This window comes from Copadichromis virginalis, linkage group LG17 (genome assembly GCF_057382275.1).
Source record: "Copadichromis virginalis isolate Kocher_CV1m ecotype Utaka linkage group LG17, C_Virginalis_male_GT1.1, whole genome shotgun sequence".
Classification (NCBI taxonomy): Eukaryota; Metazoa; Chordata; class Actinopteri; order Cichliformes; family Cichlidae; genus Copadichromis; species Copadichromis virginalis.
This window is the reverse complement of record NC_140634.1, coordinates 979,275-1,006,026: the sequence shown is the minus strand read 5'-3', so window position 1 is coordinate 1,006,026 and position 26,752 is coordinate 979,275. Positions and strand designations below refer to the sequence as shown.

At 41.4% G+C, this 26,752-nt stretch overlaps 1 long non-coding RNA gene across 1 annotated transcript; it reads left to right on the top strand.

Moving 5' to 3' along the window:
- The first annotated feature begins 3,629 nt into the window (after nucleotides 1-3,629).
- Nucleotides 3,630-8,005, top strand: LOC146688691 (uncharacterized). The gene is made up of 3 exons (XR_014916074.1): nucleotides 3,630-3,679; nucleotides 7,699-7,832; nucleotides 7,917-8,005. It is a non-coding gene; the product is annotated as an uncharacterized LOC146688691 (long non-coding RNA).
- The last annotated feature ends 18,747 nt before the right edge of the window (nucleotides 8,006-26,752 follow it).

Genomic DNA, 26,752 nt, shown 5'->3' with positions numbered 1-26,752 from the left:
AATGGAACCAACTTTGTCAGCTCAAATCGTGAGTTAAAACAAGCTATGTTAGAGCTAAACCAAAGTTCGCCGTGTTCTAGTTAAAACACAAACAAATGAGCTGGCGAGGCCAATCAACAAAATATGTCTCCTGGTGTAGGCCATCTAGAGGAAACAATGAATGTTTGCCTCCAACTGAGCCAAGTTCTGGAACCTCTGGCTCTACATTTACACTGACACTCACTTTGCTCTACACTCCATTATGCAACATCCACCTTTTTTGAATACACACAAAGCAAACACATGAACATCAGAGACTTGAAATCATAGAACATTGACCTTTCCTTTTGTTTGGTTTTTAAGAAGACTTCTACGGACTACTGAAGAAAATTATTGGTATTGCATTTTGTGATGGCCACTTAGACAGATATAATTCATGTTACACAGGAATTAGGGGCCGGAATGTTGTGGCCATTTTTGTTGAATGTTTATAAAATGCAATTTGTATTCATTTTTGTTTTTTCTTTAAAGGTGTAAGAATATACTGACCTGGTTTTGTTATGTAAATTTGTAATTAATATTATTGGAGAAGCTTTTGGAAAGTGATTGGTTTATTAGCTTATGGACCCTCCCATTAATCAAGAGATTAAGAGCACCCTGGATGGGTGTGGTAAAGAGGTTTTTTGTTTGCCAAATGTCAGATGGGAAGACGGGAGGGTTAGAAAATGATTTTTTTTTTGACCACTTTTGAAGTTGTTAAAGCAAATTAAGTTAACTTTCGTTTAATTTTAAGTTTTAAGAAGTTATTTGGCTGATTTCTGTTTATAATTTTCCACGAAATAAACGGCATATGATTTTTAAACAATGGAGTCAGAAGTGCGTTCTAAAACAAACCTCCCGTTGCCACCCACAGCCTTTTCTTGGACTTTTTTGGTGTTTGGAACGTAAAAGGCCACGACAACACTTTAATCCAGATCATACCTTAAATTTACTTCATGTAAAGTAAATCAAAATGTTTCACTTTCTGTTCTGCTCTTTCAATTTCATCTGTTTCTTTGATGAGTGTGGAATAGCGATGGGTATCGTTTAGGTTTTATCCAAATCGGTACTTTTGAAACGGTGCCGGTGCTCAAAACAGTGCTTAAAGAATGGAGAACACAAAATTGGTCCAAAAACCTCTCATGTTCAGCTGTTTGTTTGTTTTTTGGTTTTTTTTTTGTAAAAAGATAGCAATGTTAACCTTTTCTGCAGCTATGGGGCATATATGGTATCACTCTTGGCTGGAAGCAGTGCTTAAACAATGGAATAAACACAAACTTTGTCCAAAAACCTCTCATGTTTAACTGTTTTCCACTTTTTCTTTGGTAATTTTAGCCTTTTTGGCCAGGGTGAAGGGAGTATCTGCCATCAAATAAGAAGACAGCCGCATGTAGCTATGATGGTGTTTGCTAGTTCACCTTACATGCATTAATGTAATAACGTGGTTAGCCTACTCAATCTAAATTACACACGAACAACATTAAGCTACTCACGCAGAGAAGAACGGCTGCTACTGCATCATCATCCTCATCATTTCTGCTACACTGGCAGGGCTAGGGGCCAGGACGCTATTCTTCGGGGTTTTTGGGGGATGTTGCTAAATCCGGGTCCGATAACAGGCACCACACCCGCAGTAGATGTGCTCGGTGTGAGGTCTCGTAGCAAGCTATCAAATACGGCACATTTCTCGGCTTTTAAAAAAAACAAAAAAAAAACGCTATGCGTCGCCAGGTGTTTCATCGGATTTGAGGTGTTACCTCCTTTGACAGTATCACAGTATCAGCTTAAAGCACTTGTTGCAGGCTGCTGAGTTTGCATCTTTTGCTGTGAAGTACAGCCAGACTTTTGACCGCTTCGCCTTGGGCATTTTTAATCTGTAGCTCTGCTCTAAAAGAACGTACGTACCTGGACCCGCCTACTATCCTCGGAAACGTAAAATGATTGGCTAGAAGTGTATCACAGCTCAGGAAAAAAAAAGCACCGAAATAAAGCACCGAAATGTGCGCTGCTTTTCGGTCTGGTTACTACCGTTTATGTCAGAAGCGGTGCCACAATGGCACCGGATACCGGTACCCATCCCTAGTGTGGAAATATTACCCAGGTTATTAAAAATTGATTGCAGTGCTTCTGTTTTTAAATCTATTCTTCAGTGTTTTATCAATAAGTCTCACTCTTTGTAAAAAGAAAGTAAAAATAGTCTGGCTCAAATTGCTTCCTTCTCTTTAGATTCTCACCTCTGATGACCAGAAGCATCATGAGGTCTCAGACAGACTGACTGATCTTCTGGTAACAAGCAACTGAGTCATTATTAAAGTAGTTCAGATCTTTACACTTTAACATTTCCAACACACTGAGAACAGACTCAGTTCAGTGTCTGTAAATACAGGGTATAGCATCCCCTGGGTAACCCCCTCGATGATATGTAGGGTGGTTGATGATTTTGTCCTTTTCAAGTTCTTGAAGACAAGACTCAATTTCACCATTTCTCCTCAACAGTTGCCCATAGTGGACCACATCACAGCCACAGAAACTGGGATTAATCAGAGGGATTAATAAATTACCACATACAAAAGCAGGGTAAATCAAGATGAAGGTTTCAGCCACCTTCTCCAGTGCTAAAGTCCCTCTGTCTACCCTCACTATACAAGAAAATAAGTCAGTCACTTCCCTGAGTGAACCCACAACATCACCATATTACCAGCTGAAAGGGGGGGGGGGGGGGGGGGGGTGCACTGTTGTTCTAAAAAACAATGGATTATCACACAAAAATTCTGTGACAACAATACCTTAAAAAGCCTTAAAACAAGATCCCACAAGCAGGTACAAAAAGAAAGTAATCGGTTGCCTTCAAGAACTTGAAAAGGAGAAAATTATTGACCGCCCTGCACATCATCGTCTATACCAGGGGTGTCGAACTCCAGGCCTCGAGGGCCGGTGTCCTGCAAGTTTTAGATCTCACCCTGGATCGACATACCTGAATCACATGATTAGTTCATTACCAGGCCTCTGGAGAACTTCAAGACACGTTGAGGAGCTAATTTAGCCATTTGAATCAGCTGTGTTGGATCAAGGACACATCTAAAACCTGCAGGACACCGGCCCTTGAAGCCTGGAGTTCAACACCTGTGGTCTATACCAATGGGATTCTATACTGACTTCACCAACAAAGTCCAGAAACTTACACTTGACCCAGATGAAACCATAGTGTCCTTTGATGTAGTCTCTCTCTTCACTTGCCTACCTGCAACAGAGGCAGTGGAGACTGTCAAAAAATGAATGTAAAATGTAAATGTGAAATGTCAAGTACTGCTGTAGCAACAGTTTAACTTTTTAAGCATCAAGATGGTCAATCCCTCAAAGAGCTGTTTAACTGAGTTCAGCCTATGTATTAAAGAGCTGTGATGTGTAAATTTTGAAGTGATTAAGGGGCACTCTTCCACATGAAATGAGTGTTAGCACCTTGAAATGGCACCAATGAGCTGGGACGAGTCAAATCTTCAGTGTGACATTAGTTAGAAAAGGAAGTGCTCTTATTGTGAAAATCTAACTGTTACTGCAGGTGGAATCCCGCCTCCTTCCAGAAAGGAGCTCACCTGTGTGTCGTGTTTAGTGTCCAGGTGTGGATGGGAGCTTGTTGTTGGTGTGTCTGTGTGAAGAAACTGTAAGTTTGCTTTGTTTCCTCCTTTAACAGTTTTACTGTAGGTTTCTGCTCTGTAATGTTAGGACCAGATCTTCAGCTCTTAATTCAGGACAAATCCACATGATTATACATTGTCTGTAATCAAACATGTATAAAGTCTGTACCTGCTAATAATATCTGCATATGGAGGCTGTGACTTATGTCAAGCATAAAGTGCAGAAACATTGTTGAATTATTTCAGCTTTTTCATGTTGTGTCACTGTCATGTTCATTTTGTACTTTTGTGTTCTTAATCAGAGGATTTGATTTTTCTTCTTTTACTCTTTCAAGCTTTTAATCATCAGTAGTTGGTTAGATTTTTCTTCTTTGTGTTTCCCTCTATAATCGCTAAAAAACACCCACTTTGAACATGGTTCTTTTAAAACTGTTTTCAGTCTGACTGAAGCCTCGCTTAGTTATTTGAGTTTGTTGCAATAAATTTGGCTACAAACCTCTCCCAGCTAATGCCAATAACCTTTTTGTTAAATTCATTAGTGCCTTAATGATACATTTGGATGAGTTATATATTAGAACTGCAACATATTAAAATTATGTTAGTTGTAATCAAGTAAAATTAGTGAATCATGACTTTTATGTCAAAGAGAGGTCTCACAGCCAAAAACAAATTTATGCCTCTCCTTCCATAAGGAAAGAATGTAAGTTATAAAGTGCAGAACCTAACCCTGACACCTCTGTTTAATCAATTTTCATTTTTTCTTATTTACTACTATTTCAATAGCCAGTTCATTATTCTGTCAAAATACTGTCGATTTAGGGCATGTATAAAGGTTAAAATCTATCCATGTTACGTTCCATCACCACATCAGATACAAAAAGAACCACAAATAATTACAAATGACCATTAGTTAGTAGAGATTATCTGTTACCCGCATATCTGTCCTTATATATTAGACAGTCAGTGAACTCGATCTGTTTTTAGTGTTGGAAATGTTCAGGTGTGAAGATCTTAACCATTTTAACAAGGATCAGATAGTTGTGTCAGAAGATCAGGTCTCAGTCTGTGTAAGTCCTCATTGTCTCCTGGTCAGTGGAGCTGTGACCTACAGAGCAGGAAGCAATGTGGGCAGACTGCCCATCCTTTCCTTTAAGGCAGGGGTGTCAAACTCAAATACACAGTGGGCCAAAATTCAAAACTGGAACAAGGTCACGGGCTAACTTTAATATTTATTGAAAAAAAAAATCTTCCTCCAGATTTAAGAATGAATCTCTTCTTATGGACTCAAACAAGTTTTGCTGAAAAACTGAATATAGAACAAGCAAAGCTTAATACTAAACAATATATATATTAGCTGTATAATACCAGTAGGCCAGCTCTAACAATAATTTGGTATGGCTTTGCGGGCCAAATGTAATTAGGCTGCGGGCCAAATTTGGCCCACGGGCCAGAGTTTGACACCTATGCTTTAAGGACTCCGATTTATTCATGAAAAATCAAAGAATGGATTTAAAATCAGAAGTACAGAGTAGAACACAGTGTGACACACTCAGACATGAGGAAGTGTTCAGTTAAACATTCCTCTGCTGACAGCTGATGATTGAGGCAACACAAATACTGATGAAGCTGATAGAAGAAAGTGAGACTTTTCTTTTCTTTCATTTACATAAAAATAAATAAATAAATTGGACATATAATCTGAATTGGGGTGTAAATCAAACTCCCGATGTGTGTTATTCCTTTTACAACTATGTTAAATAAAATGTTGTTCCTGTTGATCAAAGATCAGCTGTGCTGAAACTACATTGCATACAGTTACTAGTTTTTCTAGTTTGGTCATGGAAACTTCCAAGAAAGAATGTTTCCTTGACTGAAAACACCTAACATCATAAAAATACCCTTGTTCCGATTGAATATGATGTAAGACAGAGCATCATGCTAATGATGACAGTAGTGAACAGTTCAGGACCTACCTCTTGTGACCCGACTTTTTTTTTTTTTTTTTTAGGGATCTCTATAAGATTTTATACCTCAGAGCAGTGGTGTCAAACTCCACTCCTTTAGGGCTGGTGTCCTGAAACTTTTAAATGTGTCACTGCTGCAACACAGCTGAATAAAATTAGTAGGTCATTAGCAAGACTATAGAACTTGGCTACATGCTGAGGTGGCAACCCCTAACCCTACTCAAGTAAATTTAAGCAAATGTAAGTACATGTATTGCACCATGTTCATTCACTTATAAGCTGCTGTAATATGAATCAAATGGCTTAATTGCCAGTCTTGTTAATGACTGGCAATTACAACACAGCTTAATGTTTATTAGGCTGTGTTGCAGCAGGGAGATAGTTAAAGTTTCAGGACATTGGTCGACGAGGACTGGAGTTGGACAGTTGGCCGCCACCTTAGAAGTTTCTTATGTACTTCTTAATTTCGGTACCTCTGGATTCCCTTTATTCTGGATCATGAATAACTTTGATGTCTGCTCATTGTTGCATCAGTAAAGTCTAGACTAATAATTCTGATGGTATTATGATGTCTGTCTGGTCTGTCAGCTTTCTGCTGGTGCATCCAATGTAGAAACAGTTTGGTCTCATAGTCTGTACTGATGGAGTTAAGTCAGTCACTTCTTTCTGTGTTACTCTCCCAGAACATGTGACCCTGACCAAAGAATAGTTGTTGGACTTATAGGTTTCTCTTATAATGTCCGGTTAGGTAATGCTGCTGATGTGTACTAGCTCACTTGTAGTGGCTGTTTGGCGGGGCCTGGCCCCCCCGGCTCTGTTGGGCCCCTTCCGGGTGTGGAAGGCCCTCCGATCTTGGGTCTCTGGGTCCAGAGCTTGGTCTGCTCTGGGGTAGCCGGCTGCTGGTGGAGACTGCGGGCTCGTCGCTTCTGCGCCTTGGCTGCTGGGTGAACCCCATTTGGGGCCCTCCTGAGCTCTTTTCTAGTTAGGAGACATGATGTGTTTACACAGATGTACAAAGAGGTACTCACACATACACACTGCCTTGGTAGGCTGCTGCCTCTAAAATGTGTGTTGTTAGTCCTGTGTGCTGCTCAGCAACATTCATTATTGATTATTTACTGTTGCTTATAAGATAAGATAACCTTTTCTAGTCCCACATGTGGGAAATTTGTTTTCTCACAGCAAGAAGTGGACAGTGCAAAAGTTATATAGCAAAAATTAGAATACAATGAGAATAAAATGCTGTACACAACTGTACAGAATAGAATAGAATAAAATACTATATACAATAGAATAAAATATACAATAGGATAAAAATAGAATACAAATTCTATATACAACTGAGCAAAAATACAACTTTGTCAGAAAAGAGTATTGCACTTAGTCTTATTGCACATGTGTGGATGTGTTTGATCAGTTAAAGTCTTTGTTGTGGAGTCTGACAGCAGTGGGGAGGAAAGACCTGTGAAATCTCTCCGTCCCACACCGTGGGTGCCGCAGTCTCCCACTGAAGGAGCTGCTCAGTGCTGTCACAGTCTGCTGCATGGGGTGGGAGATGTTGTCCATCAGGGATGACAGCTTAGCTACCATTCTCCTGTCACTCACCACCTCCACTGGGTCCAGAGGGCGTCCTAGAACAGAGCTGGCCCTTCGGATCAGCCTGTTCAGTCTCTTCCTGTCCCCGGCAGAGATGTTGCCGCCCCAGTAGACCACACCGTAAAAGATGGCTGAGGCCACCACAGAGTCATAGAAGGTCTTATGCTTATGTTGGTTCCCAAAAGGTTGATTTTGTTCATCTGGACGTAGCTAGCAGTTAGAGTATGAACACTCTGTAAGCAGTCAGCTTGGTCCTGAGCATTGTTGGTGAAATAAAGCTGCTCTCTGTCATTTCTACAGCCATGTTTTACCTGCTGCTTTCTATGACTACAGTAATGGAGGCATTTCGGCTCTCTGTGACACTTTTTGTAGTGAACTGATGAAAGCTGTGTCTCAGATGGAGTGCATGTTAGTCCAACACATCCCACATGAACTCTGCAGCTCTCAGTTGATGTGCACATGAATGATTTGTGTTTCCTCTGCAGGTGAAGGTAGAAACTGTGTATGTGAGCTGATGTGAATTCAGCAGCATGGGTCAGTGTTGTAGAAGAGAGCAGGCAGTCTCTCTCTCTAAAACCACTCTGTGTGGGGAACATGAGAGCCAGACCAAAGCTCAGAGGTGAGATGACCATCTCTAACTGTCCATGACTCTTCTCCATGTCACAGCTCAGCACTCACATCACTGCTCCATCATTATTCACAGGGACCCACCTGCACCCGCACCCGGCTCTTTGTCCTCTAGGAGTAAACGGTTGAAGAATTTCTTCAGTATTTCCTCAGGGAAAAAGTCATTTGAGAACAAGTAAGTTTATGTTTATATTAGATCATCTAAAATTGTAGGAGTTTATATGTCATGAAGCTTTTATTGAGGAGTTGAGCTTTTTATTTAGGATCCATCAGAGAGTCAAGCCTGGACTTCAACCCACCTTAAGGAGTGATACCCCTAAAGGTTGCCTCATTGATTTTAACGTCCAGCAGGCTTCTCCTGCAGAGAGGTAAGCTGTTAGTAACATGAACTATTTGATATCAGTTTGGTGTCTGATTTAAATGATTTTGATGTTTCCTGTTTTCTAAAATGCATACAGGGAGTGCAGAATTATTAGGCAAGTTGTATTTTTGAGGAATAATGTTATTATTGAACAACAACCATGTTCTCAATGAACCCAAAAAACTCATTAATATCAAAGCTGAATGTTTGTGGAAGTAGTTTTTAGTTTGTTTTTAGTTTGAGCTATTTTAGGGGGATATCTGTGTGTGCAGGTGACTATTACTGTGCATAATTATTAGGCAACTTAACAAAAACAAATATATACCCATTTCAATTATTTATTGTTACCAGTGAAACCAATATAACATCTCCACATTCACAAATATACATTTCTGACATTCAAAAACAAAACAAAAACAAATCAGCGACCAATATAGCCACCTTTCTTTGCAAGGACACTCAAAAGCCTGCCATCCATGGATTCTGTCAGTGTTTTGATCTGTTCACCATCAACATTGCGTGCAGCAGCAACCACAGCCTCCCAGACACTGTTCAGAGAGGTGTACTGTTTTCCCTCCTTGTAAATCTCACATTTGATGATGGACCACAGGTTCTCAATGGGGTTCAGATCAGGTGAACAAGGAGGCCATGTCATTAGTTTTTCTTCTTTTATACCCTTTCTTGCAGCCACGCTGTGGAGTACTTGGACGCGTGTGATGGAGCATTGTCCTGCATGAAAATCATGTTTTTCTTGAAGGATGCAGACTTCTTCCTGTACCACTGCTTGAAGAAGGTGTCTTCCAGAAACTGGCAGTAGGACTGGGAGTTGAGCTTGACTCCATCCTCAACCCGAAAAGGCCCCACAAGCTCATCTTTGATGATACCAGCCCAAACCAGTACTCCACCTCCACCTTGCTGGCGTCTGAGTGGGACTGGAGCTCTCTGCCCTTTACCAATCCAGCCACGGGCCCATCCATCTGGCCCATCAAGACTCACTCTCATTTCATCAGTCCATAAAACCTTAGAAAAACCAGTCTTGAGATATTTCTTGGCCCAGTCTTGACGTTTCAGCTTGTGTGTCTTGTTCAGTGGTGGTCGTCTTTCAGCCTTTCTTACCTTGGCCATGTCTCTGAGTTTTGCACACCTTGTGCTTTTGGGCACTCCAGTGATGTTGCAGCTCTGAAATATGGCCAAACTGGTGGCAAGTGGCATCTTGGCAGCTGCACGCTTGACTTTTCTCAGTTCATGGGCAGTTATTTTGCGCCTTGGTTTTTCCACACGCTTCTTGCGACCCTGTTGACTATTTTGAATGAAACGCTTGATTGTTCGATGATCACGCTTCAGAAGCTTTGCAATTTTGAGACTGCTGCATCCCTCTGCAAGATATCTCACTATTTTTGACTTTTCTGAGCCTGTCAAGTCCTTCTTTTGACCCATTTTGCCAAAGGAAAGGAAGTTGCCTAATAATTATGCACACCTGATATAGGGTGTTGATGTCATTAGACCACACCCCTTCTCATTACAGAGATGCACATCACCTAATATGCTTAATTGGTAGTAGGCTTTTGAGCCTATACAGCTTGGAGTAAGACAACATGCATGAAGAGGATGATGTGGACAAAATACTCATTTGCCTAATAATTCTGCACTCCCTGTATCTGTAGGAGAGCAGTGTCTCAAAGGAAAAACAGGCTAAGGCGTAACTTTCATTTTTATTTTCTTTTTAGCCACATTTTGACAAAATTGTCTGTTTTAACTATTTTAACCACGTGGAAATTTAGACATCAGACATCTGGATCCTAAACTATCATAGAAAAAACTGCTAGCAGTGGGTAGTTTGACTTTAGCCTAGTGGCTAAGCTAACAGAAACAAGTGTACCAGCTGCGCTCTGTGAGGAGCACAGCTGGTACACTTGGTACATCTGCTCAGCTGATATGCTGCTCTAGAAAGCAAACCAAAGGTTTGCAGACCTTAAAGAGGACATCACTCTGATCAGTGGAAGATGAAAGCTTCATAGACGTGACGAAAATACAGTCTGAAACATTGGCTTGCTCAGCGCAGCCCTCCAGAACACAGCTGTGTGGGTTCCTTCCACCTGTCCTCACCCTCCCCCTGCTCCTCACCTACATGTCAGTGGTCCTGGGCTGAAGTGTTAGTCCCCAGTCACAAGAGCGACTCCGAGCTTTTTCTGAACTGCAACACGTGGTGTTTTAGCAGACTGCTTAGCTTCAGCACCTGGCTGCAGAATACAGAGCTTCTAACACAGGTTTTACTGACACTTTAATCTGTTTGTGAAATCATTCCTCTCTTTTCTAAACAACTCTAACACCTGTCGGCGTACAGCTGCCGCTCCCGATCCTTTGTTTCTGACCTGATAAAAAAAAAAAACAAAAACAAACAAACGACTCAAGATAGACTTCTTCCCTTCAACAACTTCTTTATTAAAGTGGTCTTGCTCAACAATTCATCTCTCCTTCTATTCGTGTGTGTGGGTGTGGGTGGGTGGTATATGTCCCTATCTGCTGTGTGTGTGTTGCCGGTGGGGTGTCTACGTGTGCTACGTTCTCTACCTAGTTCTGCTTTTTGGTCTATACTTGCCATCTATGTTAGACTATTATTAATGCTGCCCTTTTGCACCCTTCTCTTCTAATGCTACTTCTGCATTCTTTCCTTAGAAAGAAAGCGCTATATAAATACAGGCCATTTACCATTTACCATTTAGAACACTGTCTCTGCACCTCTTCCTGTAATGCTGCTTTATGATAACTATTTTTGCTCCTGGAGTTACACAGGGGCCTGCTTAAAAGTATAATGCTAAGCAGTATAAGGCTATATCCAATCCCACACACCCTAACAGCATGTCTCCAGAACCACTGTCATTTGGACTCCTTTAAGAGAGTAACAACAAAGACCTCACAGAGGGGATTTTTCTCAATGAAGCCCTCTTCCTTCAACTTGGAGATCCTGCTGTTAGATTTGTACAGGATGTTTGTGAATCTGCACATTCTGTCTGTAATTAATTCCTAACTTCTGATTGGTTCTGTCCCTGTTTAGAAAAATGAATCAATTATAATAATAATAATAATAATAATAAAAAAAAAAAAAATAATAATAATCATCGTCATCATTAATAATAATAGTGATGTCAAAATTAACGCGTTAACGCAAATTAATCCGTCGACGTGATTAAAATTTTTAATGCAATTAACGCATCTTGAGTGCAGAATGACTCAAAATCCCTGAAATGTTTCTGTCAACACATTTTGGGCAGTTTGTCCAAGTAGAGGTACCTTCGCACATGCGCCAATGGGCAGTTGAGCTGGTAGTGAGCGGCAGCTGAACCAATCAACTCAATATGGAAGATGATAAACGTACGTTTCTTAAGTCTGTTTGCGCATGCAAAATGAAATGTGATTAATATAGAAAATGAATGATATTTAATTGTAATTAATCAAAATTAATCCAGTTACCCTGTGATGAATCTGATTAAACATTTTAATTGTTTGACAGCACTAATATATATTATATATTAGTGTATACTTACCTATTAGTATATAGTTTTTTTCAAAAGTTGTATTTCACAGGAGAGAACCTGTTTTAAAAAGATTGACAAACTATTCAAATTCTCTTTGAATTTAAGCATACATCCTTTGTGTTTATTCTGCATTTACTTCATTATATTGCATAAATATCAGTCACAAGCTTAAATATAAAATTGAAAAAATGTAATTGCAACCAGGCTATTGATTAAGTAATTGCGATTAATCGCGATTAATTACAGAAAATTGTGGGATTAATTAGTTAGTTTTTTTTAAAATTATTATTGACAGAACAAAATAATAGTCAATAATAATAAAAATGATAATAATCAATAATAAAATGGATTCACAAGAATTGGGTTAATTACAATGAGATATTAGAACTTAGTGAACTCGTACTGATCAAACTTACATTTCTTTATCCACAGTTCTATCTTTGCCTGGATTAGTTCCTTTAAGTCTATCTTGTAGCTGACACAGATCAGGATTAAATCCAAACCTGAACTGGACAGGGAGAGAGATTTCTTTCTTTCTGTTTTTTGTCTATGCTGTGATTGTGATGCATAAATTAATCACTGGAGGCATTTATATTTTTTCTGTTTCCCATAAACCAGCCAGCAGTTCAAACCTACCCTAGTTTGTGGTTTGTTATTTTGGAACTTCCAGTCAGAAACTGCTCCTGCAAACCTAAACTTTGGCCGAGGATTAGGTCTTGGAGTTTCCTTCTGCTCATGCTCTACTTGCAAAATAGTTTCTCTTTGGGATGATGAAGCTATTCTAAGTCTTCATTAGTAAGCTCTGTGGCTGCAAATGATTTTTATTTTATTTTTATTTAATAGGATCTATGGGAGACCTGCGGAACCTGGACCTGAACCCAAACCCGGACCTGGACCTGAGTCCATATGTGTGTTCTTCAAAAGTGATCAGTCTATAGAAGGCCCCATTACTTTTGAACACCAGCAAGCGTCTGCTGTAGAGAGGTGAGCTGTTAGTAACATGAACTCTTTGAGAGCTGATTTAACTGCTTCTTGTTGTGTGTAGAAGGACTCAGTGCAGAGCTACATTAAACAGCCAGATTTTGAGATAGTGCTAACAGCTTCGAGCAGTCAACCTGAGCAGTTCTGATCACATCAACTCTCCTGCAGATGCAGCAGCTTCAGCTACATCACATCCAAATAGCACATGTTTTTATATGTTTTAAAATGGGAAAGGTTTAAATAAATTGGCTCCCAAACCTGGAGTAAGTCAAATTTCATAATAATTATATTGAATTTTATTAACTTGAACTTGTTTTATAAATTCACTAAAAATAGCACCAATAAGAGAAGACAAACAAAGTTTATTACTTACAAATTTACAGTGAATTATCTGCTAAGGCCTCAGTAAATCAAATTGTTACAATATTGTTAAATTGTATAGTATATAATATAAGTTTATTTTTACACCACCTTTGTAAGCCATTGTATAATACAGCAATACAGAAAAGAAGAGAAAAAGAAGAAATCCTAACAAAAACAAAAATACCAAACTCAAGAATAAAACATTAAGTTGACTTTACACAATCATCAGTCTATGCAGGTAGCTTTCACGTATGGATTTTGAAACTTAAAAAAACAATAACAAATAAAAGGGTGTGTAATACAGTATTCTTAACCACTAGAGTGGAGAGTAAGTTAGGATCTGAAGACATTTTAATTTGGATTCTGAGTTATTTCAGTGATAGGAAGCAGTTTGTGAAATTGAATGGTTGTTTCTTTTTATGAAACAGCAGTTACTGCAGTCATGAACTGAGAATCATCGCCACATCCAAGATGGCGCTAGTGTGCACGGCAAGCCGTCTCTTTCGCTTTTGTTTGCCGTTTGCTGTCCTTCTCTCTCTGTGCTGCCCTGATGTCTTCATGTTACTTGCCTATGATTGTCAAACTCTTTTGAATCTCCGGCCTTTGGATCACCAGACGCTAGATTTGAAATGGAAATCTGAGAATCCTCCTCCGCTCCCGATGGACTTTCCTGATTATCTACGCCATTTACCATCTACTCTCCCACAAAAGAAACATTCACGAAGACAGGGTAAATGCCCCGGTATCCGCATTCACATGAAGGCCTATTTAAACTCACATGTTGTGATAAATCATCGCTTATCTATTGACGTCCTATTATCTCTCTCTGCTCTCCGCGACCACACTAACTTCAGACTGTTCTGTCATCGCTGGATTTGCCCTGTTGGACTTCATGCTTACCTGGACCACACCCAGCTGATCTTCCACCTGCTGGGTGTGGTCCTCTAGAGGAGGTGTGAATCACGCCAACATTCGCCTGCTCCGGTGTTCTCCAACAAACAGCACTGTGACTCCAAATTACCTTGTTAAACACAAGGTCACTGGCTAATAAGACTTTCATTTTAAACGATTTTATTCTATCATAGTGGCTGGATTTCTTATTCTTGATGGAAACTTGGCTGCGCCCCAGTGAGCTTTTTTCCTTCTCGGAACTGCTTCCACCTGACTGCAGTTTTATTAGCTCACCCTGGACCACTAACAGAGGTAGAGGGCTAGCTTCAGTTTTTAAAAACAAATTTCAATGTTGGCAGCTGCCTCCTGTTCTTTACCCCAGTTTTGAGGTGCAGTTATTGAAACTGAATTGTATTCCTGAATTTACTGATCTACTGGGGAGTCTTGTCTTACGTTATGACCGTATCCTAATTGTTTGTGATTTTAATATTCATTTTTGCTATGATGACAGTTCACTCAGTAAGGATTTCCTTGCCATTATTAATACTTTTAATCTCACTCAGTGAACCAACTCAGACAAAAGGTCATATACTTGACTTGGTATTGTCTTATGGGCTGGACATTTGCGTCATGGACATTAGGGACTCTGGGATTTCAGATCACTTCCCAGTTTTGTTTAATACAGTGGTGAGCAATGTGGAATTGAACAGTGATGGTTTTTTGTGGCAGATGCGCACGATTAACTCCAAGTCAATTGTTCACTTCACTGCTGCTTTCTTTGATTCTCCCCTCTCTGATGCTAACTGTAATGTGAATTTATCAGCGGATGAGCTTGCCAACCATTTTAATTCTATATCTGCTGATATTCTTCATTCTGTGGCACCTCTGAGGACTAAATGTGTCAAATTCTCAAGCCAACCCTGGCTAAATGATATTACCCGTGCCCTCATGCGTGAATGTTGTCGTGCTGAGAGAAAATGGAAAAGATAAACTTCATGTCTCTCTGGATATCTTTTTTTTTTTTATCTTAGTATCAAAAGTCTGTCAAAGCTGCTAAATCTGCCTTTTTGTCTAGCATTATTATGACTAATAGCCATAACCCCCGAGCCCTTTTTAATATCTTCAACTCTGTGACAAACCCTTGCACTATCGCTTATAGGGATGCCTCCCCTGCACTTTGTGATAATTTCTTAAATTATTTCACTGAAAAAATCTCAGCTCTAAGGACTTCTCATTCATCTCATTCATCGTTACTTTCCGACCTTGTTACAGTTTCTGAATGCTTGACTGTCTTTCAACAGTTCAAGCCAGTGTCTTATTATGCTTTAAAGGATACAATTGATCATCTTAAAATCTCCGATTCTCCACACAATATTCTTCCCTCTATTTTTTTTTTCATTTTTATCTGGCTTGCTGTGTTGTCACCTATATTGTTTCTTGCCATGTTCCTTGTTCACTGTTTTGCTCTAATTGTCTTATGCTATTGGTCTGTCTGACCGTAAAGCACTTTGGTCAACTCCGTTGTTTTAATATGAGCTATAGAAATAAATTTAGATTTTTGATGTATGCCTGTGGTGTACCCCAATGGGTCAGTTTTGGGCCCCAAATTCTTTAACTAATGCATCAATGACATTTTTAAAGTATTAAAATTTGCACTCTTTGCTTGTTATACGAATATTTCCTGCTCTGGTCATGATCTGCAGCATTTATTGGATAAAATGAGTAATGAAATAAGCAAAGTAAAACTCTAGCTTGATAAAACAAATTATCATTAAAGTTGAATAAAACTAAAAGGAACACTGGACCAGCTCGTTATCCTCTCAAGGATATTTGAGGGCGCATGGGAGTTTGCCCAACCAGTCTACATGTGTTTTGCTGACTTGGAGAAGGCATTCGACCGTGTCCCTCAGGTGTCCTGTGGGAGTATGGGGTGTCTGGCCCATTGTTACGGGCTATTCAATCCCTATACAACTGTTGCAAGAGCTTGGTTTGCATAGCCTGCAATAAGTCGGGATTTGTTCCCGGTGGGTGATGGGCTCCGCCAGGGCTGCCCTTTGTCACCAATTCTGTTAGAAACTTTTATGGACAGGATTTCTAGGCACATCCAATTGGCGGATGGCTTTTCACTTAGGTAGCCTCAGAATCTCACGACCACATCATCCTAATTTTTGCGGATGATGTGGTTCTGTTGGCTTCATCGGGTGATGGACGACAGCTCACACTGGAACAGTTCGCAGCCGAGTGTGAAGCAGCGGGATAAGATAAGATAAGATAGAACTTTATTAATCCCTCGGGTGGGTTCCTCTGGGAAATTCGATTTCCAAAAAGCACAGCACCGACAGAAGTTACATTTACAGAATAATATATATATATATATATGTATATGTATATATGTATATGTATGTATGTATATGTGTATATGTGTGTATATGTGTATATATATGTGTATATGTATATATATATATATATATATAAAAATACAAGTGAATTGCACATTTCAAGTATTGAGTCTATTGCACCATTGACTATTTACAAAAAGTATTGCACAAGGTATTGTACAGTGAGGTGAAGAGGCACTACAGCTTAGTTGTTCCCCCCTCCTTTGTCCTCCTGTTTCCCCTCCCTCTCCCCTCCAGAGAGGAGTTAAACAGTCTGATGGCGTGTGGGACAAAGGAGTTTTTAAGTCTGTTAGTTCTTGTCTTGGGGAGAAGCAACCTGTCACTGAACAGACTCTTCTGGTTGTTTATGGCCGTGTGCAGAGGATGCCCAGCATTGTTCATAATGTCCAGCAGTTTCTTTAGTGTCCTTTTCTCTGCCACTGTCACCAGAGTGTCCAGCTGCATCCCGACTACAGAGCCAGCCTTCCTGATCAGTTTCTCCAGCCTGCATGAGTCCTTCTTTGCTGTGCTGCTCCCCCAGCACACCACAGCATAGAAAAGTACTCCAGCAACCACTGACTGGTAAAACATCCTCAGGAGCTTCCTGCAGATGTTGAAAGACCTCAGCCTCCTGAGGAAGTACAGTCGGCTTTGGGCTTTTTTATACAGATGCTCTGTGTTGCATGACCAGTCCAGTTTATTGTCCACCCACAGCCCGAGGTACTTGTACATGTTGACCACGTCCTCCCCCTCTATCTGAACCGGCAGTGGACCTTCTCTGGACCTCCCGAAGTCCACAACCAGTTCCTTAGTCTTTGAGGTGTTGAGTTGCAGGTGGTTTGTGTGACTCCATGCGACAAAGTTCCTCACCAGACTTCTGTACTCCTCTTCCTGATCATCCCAGATTGAGGATCAGCACTTCCAAATCTGAGGCCATGGTTCTCAGCTGGAAAAGGATAGAGTGCCCACTCTGGGTTGGGGACGAGTGCCTGCCCCAAGTGGAGGAGTTTAAGTATCTTGGGGTCTTGTTTGCGAGTGATGGGAGAAGGGAGCTGGAGATCGACAGATGTATTGGGGCTGCGGCTGCAGTGATGCGGACGCTGCACCGGTCCGTCGTGGTGAAGAGGGAGCTGAGTGTAAAAGCGAAGCTGTCAATTTACTGGTCAATCTATGTCCCTACCCTCACCTATGGCCACGAGCTGTGGGTAGTGACCGAAAGAACAAGAATGCAGATACAAGCGGTGGAAATGAGCTTTCTCCGAAGGGTGGCTGGCCTCTCCCTTAGAGATGGGGTGAGAAGTTCAGCCACCCGGGTGGGGCTCAGAGTAGAGCTGCTACTCCTCCACATCGAAAGGAGCCAGCTGAGGTGGTTCGGGCATCTGACAAGGATGCTTCCTGGGCACCTGCAGTAGTGGTTTGTGATACGGGCGACACGGGCGGTTGCCCGCGGTGGCATCATGGTGGGGGGCGGCATCACGGGCATCGGGAAAAAGAAAAATTACTCGTAGTCATGCTTCCCCGACATCATGCCAGCGCATATCGGGAATGTCGTAGGCACAGATTGGTTTTCTATCGCCCATTTGCTGGGAGTAAGGGCGCCCTCCATTTGCGAGGTGCGCCTGTTGCTTGCTGCACAGGGAGGTGGGGGATTCACTGGCTGGCTGGAGCAGCACCTAATAACCAGACATTATTATACAGACTTATAATTTGCACCGATGTTTTTTCAAAATTCTATACACAAAAAGTGAGTGCGAGGAAAAAGAGAAAAGAGAGCCCTCAGTGCGCCTGCTCGCTGCTGAAGTCAAAGTAAACTTTATTGTCATCTCCGCTACATACAGTCCAGTATATAGAGAGACGAGACGACGAGGCTCCAGTTACAGCAGTGCAAGTAAACAAACAGTGTGTATATATAAGAAGAGTAAGAAAATAAATATACACTTTAGGACTAGGGGTAAAGGGATCAATAACAATTTAAAATATATAATTTACAGGTTGATGATTTAAAGTCTCACACACAACACATCGAAACGTTGAGGGGGGCCGGCTGCTTCCAAATAGAGCACATTTCATTCATAATGCTGTAAATCCAAGCCCATTATGTATTCATGATTTGAATCCTGGGTTGTGCGAAATCCCAAAAATAAACCCTAGACAAAGCAAATCTGTGAACTAAGGTGTAGGTCTATTAGGTTATGTTGTGGTAATCCTCGGGTTGGGGGATGGGTGTTCATACTGTGCAAAATTAAAACCAAGGTGGAATAGAAAAGTTCAAAGCCATCAGGTGCTCAGTTTAGAAAAAAAGAGAAAAGAAGAGGAGGAGAAACGAAAGATACAGGCAAGCAGATGTGTGATTGGATAATGGCGGGTTATGTATCCTGAAACAATCAGAATACTTTATTAATCCCTAAGGAAATTATGTGGGTTACAGTTGCTCCAAGAACTGGTAAAAATAGTAACAGTAACAGACTAAACTCCAAACAATACATTATATTACAGATTTTAATATTAATTAGTCATTGTCAGTTGTTGATTTGTCCTGTTCTCAATGTACGACGAATTATGATGGCTGTTGGTAGTCGTTTGCATACTATGCATACTCTCTCTCTTCGCGTGTGTGTGTTTCTGTGGTGAAATTCAGTATGGTTCCGACAACAGTTTTATGTTAATGTACAATCGTTAATTTTTATGTATGTGTGTGTGTGTGGGAGTGGGGCGCCAGAGGGAGTGTTCGTCCAGGGCGCCAAACAGGCTAGGACCGCCACTGCTGTCAAAGGTACTTGTCTTTGAGTGAAGATTTAAGGTGACAGGAAATATAAATAACTGCAACTTGAGTCTCTGACCCAGAGTTCAAGCTCACTAATCAATCTGACAATACATATAATATTGTCCATATTATATTTACATCACCACAGTGAGATGATTTTAGTCTCATGAACAACATCAGCTAATTGTTACTTACTAACTAATCTTGAATGACTGTTCAGCACAGAAAGGAAGCCCAACAATCATGTTTACAGTCCTGTGGTCTCAGCCTCAGATACTCAACTAATCAAAGTGATGTCATGACAAAAATGAATGACCAACAAAACATTTTTTCTCCTTCATTTCTGTCACACAAAGCTGTGTGAAACATTTCTCGCGGTTAGTATCATGGTTGCTAGGCAACCTGAACAGCGCAACGAAGGCAAGACCGTCCCATTTCACAAGCCTCTCACTTCCGCACTGCTCGTGCGCACCATACGTAGTGCGCGTACTTCAAGCGTGCGGTCTCCTAATTGGGATACAGGCTGTGTCCCAATTCAGGGTCTGCACGCTTGAAGTACGCATTTCAAGTGCGGTTACGTCACCGCCACGCGACGACGGCTGTCCCAATTCGAAGTGTACTTCAAATGCATACTCCAAATTCGCCATAGATTTCCCTAAATATAAGGCGTGGTCCAGTGCACACTTCGTGGTCCCATATATCCCACAATTCATAGCGCGGCAGTGGGTGTGGATAATTTTGCCGCAAAATACGGCAGGAGGGAGCGGCCGAAGGTTCTCTTTTTTTTTTTTTTTCTTTTTTTTTTTCCCCAAACTTTATTGAACTTATAAAGCTGGAATGCAAAATCAAAACCAATGGAAGATGGACAAGAAAAGTTCAAAGCCATCAGGTGCTCAGTTTAGAAAAAAGAGAAAAGAAGAGGAGGAGAAACGAGCAGATGATACAGGTAAGCAGATGTGTCACTGGATAATGGCAGGTCATCCTGAAACAATCAGAATCAGAATACTTTATTAATCCCTAAGGAAATAATGTGGATTACAGTTGCTCCAAGAAGAAATGGTAAAAATAGTAACAATAACAGACTAAACTCTCTCATATAAACCAATAATAATCAGCATATAAGCATTTAAGATTATATATTTATTACCTAACAGGACCTCATTGTGTCTCCATGTGTATCTGCCTTGAGTAAGGCTAGTCCTACAACCAACAAAGATGTGGTTGAGTATTGCTGGGACTGTACACGGGGAGCAAGATGGGTCCTTTCCAAACCAGAGCCGTGTCATGGTGGAGTATGCCAGTGTATTTTCGGTATGGACCCAAAAGCAGACAGGGACGGAGACGAAACGGAGTCGCAGATGAAAAACAAGCCTTTATTGTGGCTGATAACATTAATACACAACTCAAATTAAGGCAAACGGGTGAGAGATAACTGAAAACCTAAACTGGGAAAACTAAAATAACTGAGATCATCAGAGATGAGACCAAGGAACTATGAAACAACTATGATAACTCTGATAAGACTATAATAACTATCACTATGAATACATGAAAAAAAGCACACAGACTAAATATGCACAGGAGGTGATCAGGGGAAGTGGAGACACACAAGGAAACATCTGACCCAAATAAACACCACATGGGAAAGTAACACTAAGCACGATGAACATAGAAACAAGACTTAAAAAACAAACAAAAAAACAAACAAAAAGAAAACAGAATGAGATGCCGACAGGACACAAGCTTGACAACATGACACACACAGAAGCAAAACATGACAGGTTAAGACATGAACCAGAGAGACCTGGTGAAGACGCAAAGGGATTTAATAAGCAAAGAACTAAAACTGAGCAATCTAGGAGCTAATATCTAAATTAACATGACATAAACAATGGATGTCAAAATAAAAGGAAACACAAATCCTAAATAGCATTAGCAATACAAGACGTCAACAATGCAAAATGAACACAAAATTCTGGGTCACAGGCTGCAGATTTACGGGGGAAGGTAGTACATCATATGTGGCTCGGATGAAGAAACTAGCCTATTCTACTCCATTCCCCAGATTTCACTCCATGTGAGAGATAATTTATTGAGTACGAAGCTACCCTCTATTACTGTTTTGCATACTGTGAGAATGGGAGGGAGAGCCTTCAGTTTTCAGGCCCCTCTTCTGTGGAACCAGCTTCCAGTTTGGATTCAGGAGACAGACACTATCTCTACTTTTAAGATTAGGCTTAAAACTTTCCTTTTTGCTAAAGCATATAGTTAGGGCTGGACCAGGTGACCCTGAATCCTGCCTTAGTTATGCTGCAATAGACATAGGCTGCCGGGGGATTCCCATGATGCATTGAGTTTTTCCTTTCCAGTCACCTTTCTCGCTCACTATATATTAACAGACCTCTCTGCATTGAATCATATCTGTTATTAACCTCTGTCTCTCTTCCACAGCATGTCTTTTATCCTGTCTTCCTTCTCTCACCCCAACCAATCACAGCAGATGGCCGCCCCCCTCCCTGAGCCTGGTTCTGCCGGAGGTTTCTTCCTGTTAAAAGGGAGATTTTCCTTCCCACTGTTGCCAAAGTGCTTGCTCATAGGGGATCATATGATTGTTGGGTTTTTCTCTGTATCTATGAAGCGCCTTGAGGCGACTTTTGTTGTGATTTGGCGCTATATAAATAAAATTGAATTGAATTGAATTGTGAGATTAATAATTTTATGTATTAAAATTGCTACTCCCCTTTGTGTAGAGTTCCATTTCCCACTTCCCACTCCTTTTCGATATGTAACTGAATGAGAACAGTTGAAGCAATATTGAAAGGTATTAGCTTTAGTTTGTATTATTATTATTATTATTACTACTATCATCATTATTTTATTAACATTTTTTCTTCTTTTCCTTACTAAATTAACTTTGTGTATTGTTTACATGATTGAAATAAATTAACTAACAAACAAACAAACACACAATAATGGATTACACAGCAGTGGGGAATAGATTTTATCACTGATTTCTCTAAAGGTGGTGAACAGCTAAGGATGCAATCCAGTCAGTCAGTTTATTTATAAGCACATTTAAAAAAAACAAGCAATAACATCTTAAAATCAATTCTAGAACATAATGGAAATGGGCCAAGACTGGGGAAATATGGTCGTGTTTATGTGTGCCTTTCAAGAGTGGGGCTGCAACATTCTGAACAAGCTGAAGATGAGATAGCAGAGCCTGGTTGATATCAAAATAAATCCAATCCAATCCAATTTTATTTATAAAGCACTTTAAAATACCCAGCACAGGAACAAAGTGCTGTACAGAAAATAAGTTAAAACAATAGAATAACAAAAAACAGCAAAATAAATAAATAAAACACATAAAACATAAAATTAAAACAGCCCTATGTTAAAACAAGATAAAACAGCATCGAATCACCTAAAAACAACTAAAATAAAAAACCAACATCTCACGTGGTGTCAAAGGCCAGGGTAAAGAGGTGGGTTTTCAAGAGTGACTTAAAAACAGATAAAGAACTGGCCTGTCTAATCTCTAAAGGAAGCTCGTTCCACAGTTTGGGAGCTAAAACACCATTACAGTAATCAAATCTGGATGAAATAAATGCATAAATCACTTTCTCGTAGTCAGCAGACAACAAAATGTTCCTTCTTTTTGCAAGGGCCTTAAGCTGGAAGAAGCAGGCTTTTACAACAGAATTTGTTTCTCAACTGAAAAACTGCCATCAAAGAACACTTTGAGATTTTTTTGCAAAGGGAGTTCTGAACTTAGCCAGAGAAGAACGTGTATGTTTCATATATACTGTATGTATATATATATATGTATGTATATGTGTATATATATATATATATGTATATATATATATATATATATGTTTTTTATATATATATATTTATATATATATATATATATATAAAAACACCCAGCACGCCCCTGCGGGCGGTTTATCCTTCAAGCTCGGGTCCTCTACCAGAGGCCTGGGAGCTTGAGGGTCCTGCGCAGTATCTTAGCTGTTCCCAGGACTGCGCTCTTCTGGACAGAGATCTCCGATGTTATTCCCGGGATCTGCTGGAGCCACTCGCCTAGCTTGGGAGTAACCGCACCTAGTGCTCCGATTACCACGGGGACCACCATTACCCCTCCACATCCTCTCGAGCTCTTCTCTGAGCCCTTGGTATTTCTCCAGCTTCTCGTGTTCCTTCTTCCTGATATTGCTGTCATTCGGAACTGCTACATCGATCACTACGGCCGTCTTCTTCTGTTTGTCTACCACCACTATGTCCGGTTGGTTAGCCACCACCATTTTGTCCGTCTGTATCTGGAAGTCCCACAGGATCTTAGCTCGGTCATTCTCCACCACCCTTGGGGGCATCTCCCATTTTGACCTTGGGACTTCCAGGTTATACTCGGCACAGATGTTCCTGTACACTATGCCGGCCACTTGGTTATGGCGTTCCATGTATGCCTTGCCTGCTAGCATCTTGCACCCTGCTGTTATGTATATATATATATATATATATAAACTAACACCCAGCACGCCCCTGCGGGCGGTTTATCCTTCAAGCTCGGGTCCTCTACCAGAGGCCTGGGAGCTTGAGGGTCCTGCGCAGTATCTTAGCTGTTCCCAGGACTGCGCTCTTCTGGACAGAGATCTCCGATGTTGTTCCCGGGATCTGCTGGAGCCACTCGCCTAGCTTGGGAGTCACCGCACCTAGTGCTCCGATTACCACGGGGACCACCGTTACCTTCACCCTCCACATCCTCTCGAGCTCTTCTCTGAGCCCTTGGTATTTCTCCAGCTTCTCGTGTTCCTTCTTCCTGATATTGCTGTCATTCGGAACCGCTACATCGATCACTACGGCCGTCTTCTTCTGTTTGTCTACCACCACTATGTCCGGTTGGTTAGCCACCACCATTTTGTCCGTCTGTATCTGGAAGTCCCACAGGATCTTAGCTCGGTCATTCTCCACCACCCTTGGGGGCATCTCCCATTTTGACCTCGGGACTTCCAGGTTATACTCGGCACAGATGTTCCTGTACACTATGCCGGCCACTTGGTTATGGCGTTCCATGTATGCCTTGCCTGCTAGCATCTTGCACCCTGCTGTTATGTGCTGGATTGTCTCTGGGGCATCTTTACACAGCCTGCACCTGGGGTCTTGCCTGGTGTGATAGACCCCAGCCTCTATGGATCTTGTACTCAGAGCTTGTTCTTGTGCTGCCATGATTAGTGCCTCTGTGCTGTCTTTCAGTCCAGCTTTGTCCAGCCACTGGTAGGATTTCTGGATATCAGCCACCTCCTCTATCTGCCGGTGGTACATACCGTGCAGGGGCCTGTCCTTCCATGATGGTTCCTCATCTCCCTCCTCTTTCTTGGGTTTCTGCTGCCTGAGGTATTCACTGAGCACTCGGTCAGTTGGGGCCATCTTCCCAATGTATTCTTGGATGTTCGTTGTCTCATCCTGGACTGTGGTGCTGACACTCACCAGTCCCCGGCCCCCTTCCTTCCGCTTAGCGTACAGCCTCAGGGTGCTGGACTTGGGGTGAAACCCTCCATGCATGGTAAGGAGCTTTCTTGTCTTTATGTCAGTGGCTTCTATCTCCTCCTTTGGCCAGCCTATTACCCCAGCAGGGTACCTGATCACGGGCAGGGCGTACGTGTTGATGGCCCGGATCTTGTTCTTACCATTCAGCTGACTCCTCAGGACTTGCCTGACCCTCTGCAGGTACTTGGTGGTTGCAGCCTTTCTAGCGGCCTCTTCATGGTTCCCATTCGCCTGTGGGATCCCCAAGTACTTGTAACTGTCCTCTATGTCTGCAATGTTGCCTTCTGGTAGTTCAATCCCCTCAGTTCTGACTACCTTCCCTCTCTTTGATACCATCCGACTACACTTCTCCAGTCCGAACGACATTCCAATGTCATTGCTGTATAGCCTGGTAGTGTGGATCAGTGAATCGATGTCTCGTTCACTCTTGGCATACAGCTTGATGTCATCCATGTACAGCAGGTGGCTGACAACTGCTCCGTTCCGTAGTCGGTATCCGTAGCCAGTCTTGTTAATGATCTCACTGAGGGGGTTCAGGCCTATGCAGAACAGCAGTGGGGACAGAGCATCTCCTTGGTAGATCCCGCACTTGATGGTGAGTTGTGCTATGGGCTTGGAGTTGGCCTCTAGTGTTGTACGCCACATCCCCATTGAGTTCCTGATGAAGGCTCTTAGGGTCCCATTGATCTTGTACAATTCTAGGCATTCCAGTATCCTCTCACAGTTGAAGTGTACCTCTGGTGCAAATTACTGACCTCTGTCATCATTTTAAGTGGGGGAACTTGCACAATTGGTGGCTGACTAAATACTTTTTTGCCCCACTGTATATGTACCGTATTTCCCGGACTACAGAGCGCACCTGAATATTAGCCGCACAAGCTAAAATCAGGGGACAATCCTGTTTTGTACATACATTAGCCGCACCTGACTAAAAGCCGCAGGTGTTTCAATGTTGACTTATCATATATAAGAGAATATGCACAAAGGGAATTGTCAGGAAAGAGATGGCTGTTTGGAGACACACCCCTTTTATTAATATTTTGAAAAACAAGTTATGGGTACATATTTGCACATGTAGTACATAACAGTAACCTATAGCACACCAGAAAAATAGATCCGGCCTACCTTTTAGGCTCAGGTGCAGTGACACGGCTTTAACAAGAAGAAAAGTCAGTCATTCACCACCATCTTTCTCTTCTTCCTGCGCACTAAAACCACCAAAGTCCTCTTCTCCAGTGTCGGATACAAACAGGCTCAGGGTGGCTTCGTCATCCACTCTCCGCTTCTCTCCTTCGTTGTCACTTTCAAAACCAAACAAATCCTCGTTGTCAGTGTCAGAGTCGAACACCCTCTGAAGGGCCGTGGCGGTGTCCTCTCCATCATGCAGCAGTCCAGCCCTTCAAAATCCGTTAGTGATCGTGGATGTTTTCACACTTTTCCACGCTGTCAGAATCCACCGGTGGAGTTGAGCATAACTTACTTTTCGCAAGTTTATCATCCACACCTCCCGCTGAGCGCTACTTTGAAGTTTGTTTTTCGCGCTACTTCGTACGACACTACGTTGCCTGGCGGACGGACATGTGACCAACATACCACTCTTGAACCCCGATCCTTCCGCCAGGCAACGTAGTGCCGTACAACAGCGGAACAAACAAAACAAATCCTCTTACGATATGACAAAAATCACGGACAATCCATAGAAAAGCCGCACCTGACTAAAAGCCGCAGGGTTCAAAGCTTGTGCAAAAAGTAGCGCCTTATAGCCCGACAATTACGGTATATGTGTATATGTATGTGTATGTATATGTGTATATATGTATATGTGTATATGTGTATATATGTATATGTGTATATGTATGTGTATGTATATGTGTATATATGTATGTGTATATATGTATGGATATGTATATGTATATATGTATGGATATGGATATATGTTTATATGTGTGTATATATGTGTATATACATGTGTGTGTGTATGTATGTATATGTATGTATATGTATATGAAACACAGACACTAACCAGACTAACATGTTGCCTAGAAACCAAGTCAGCTAGGGACACTATGACAGTTTTATTATTAT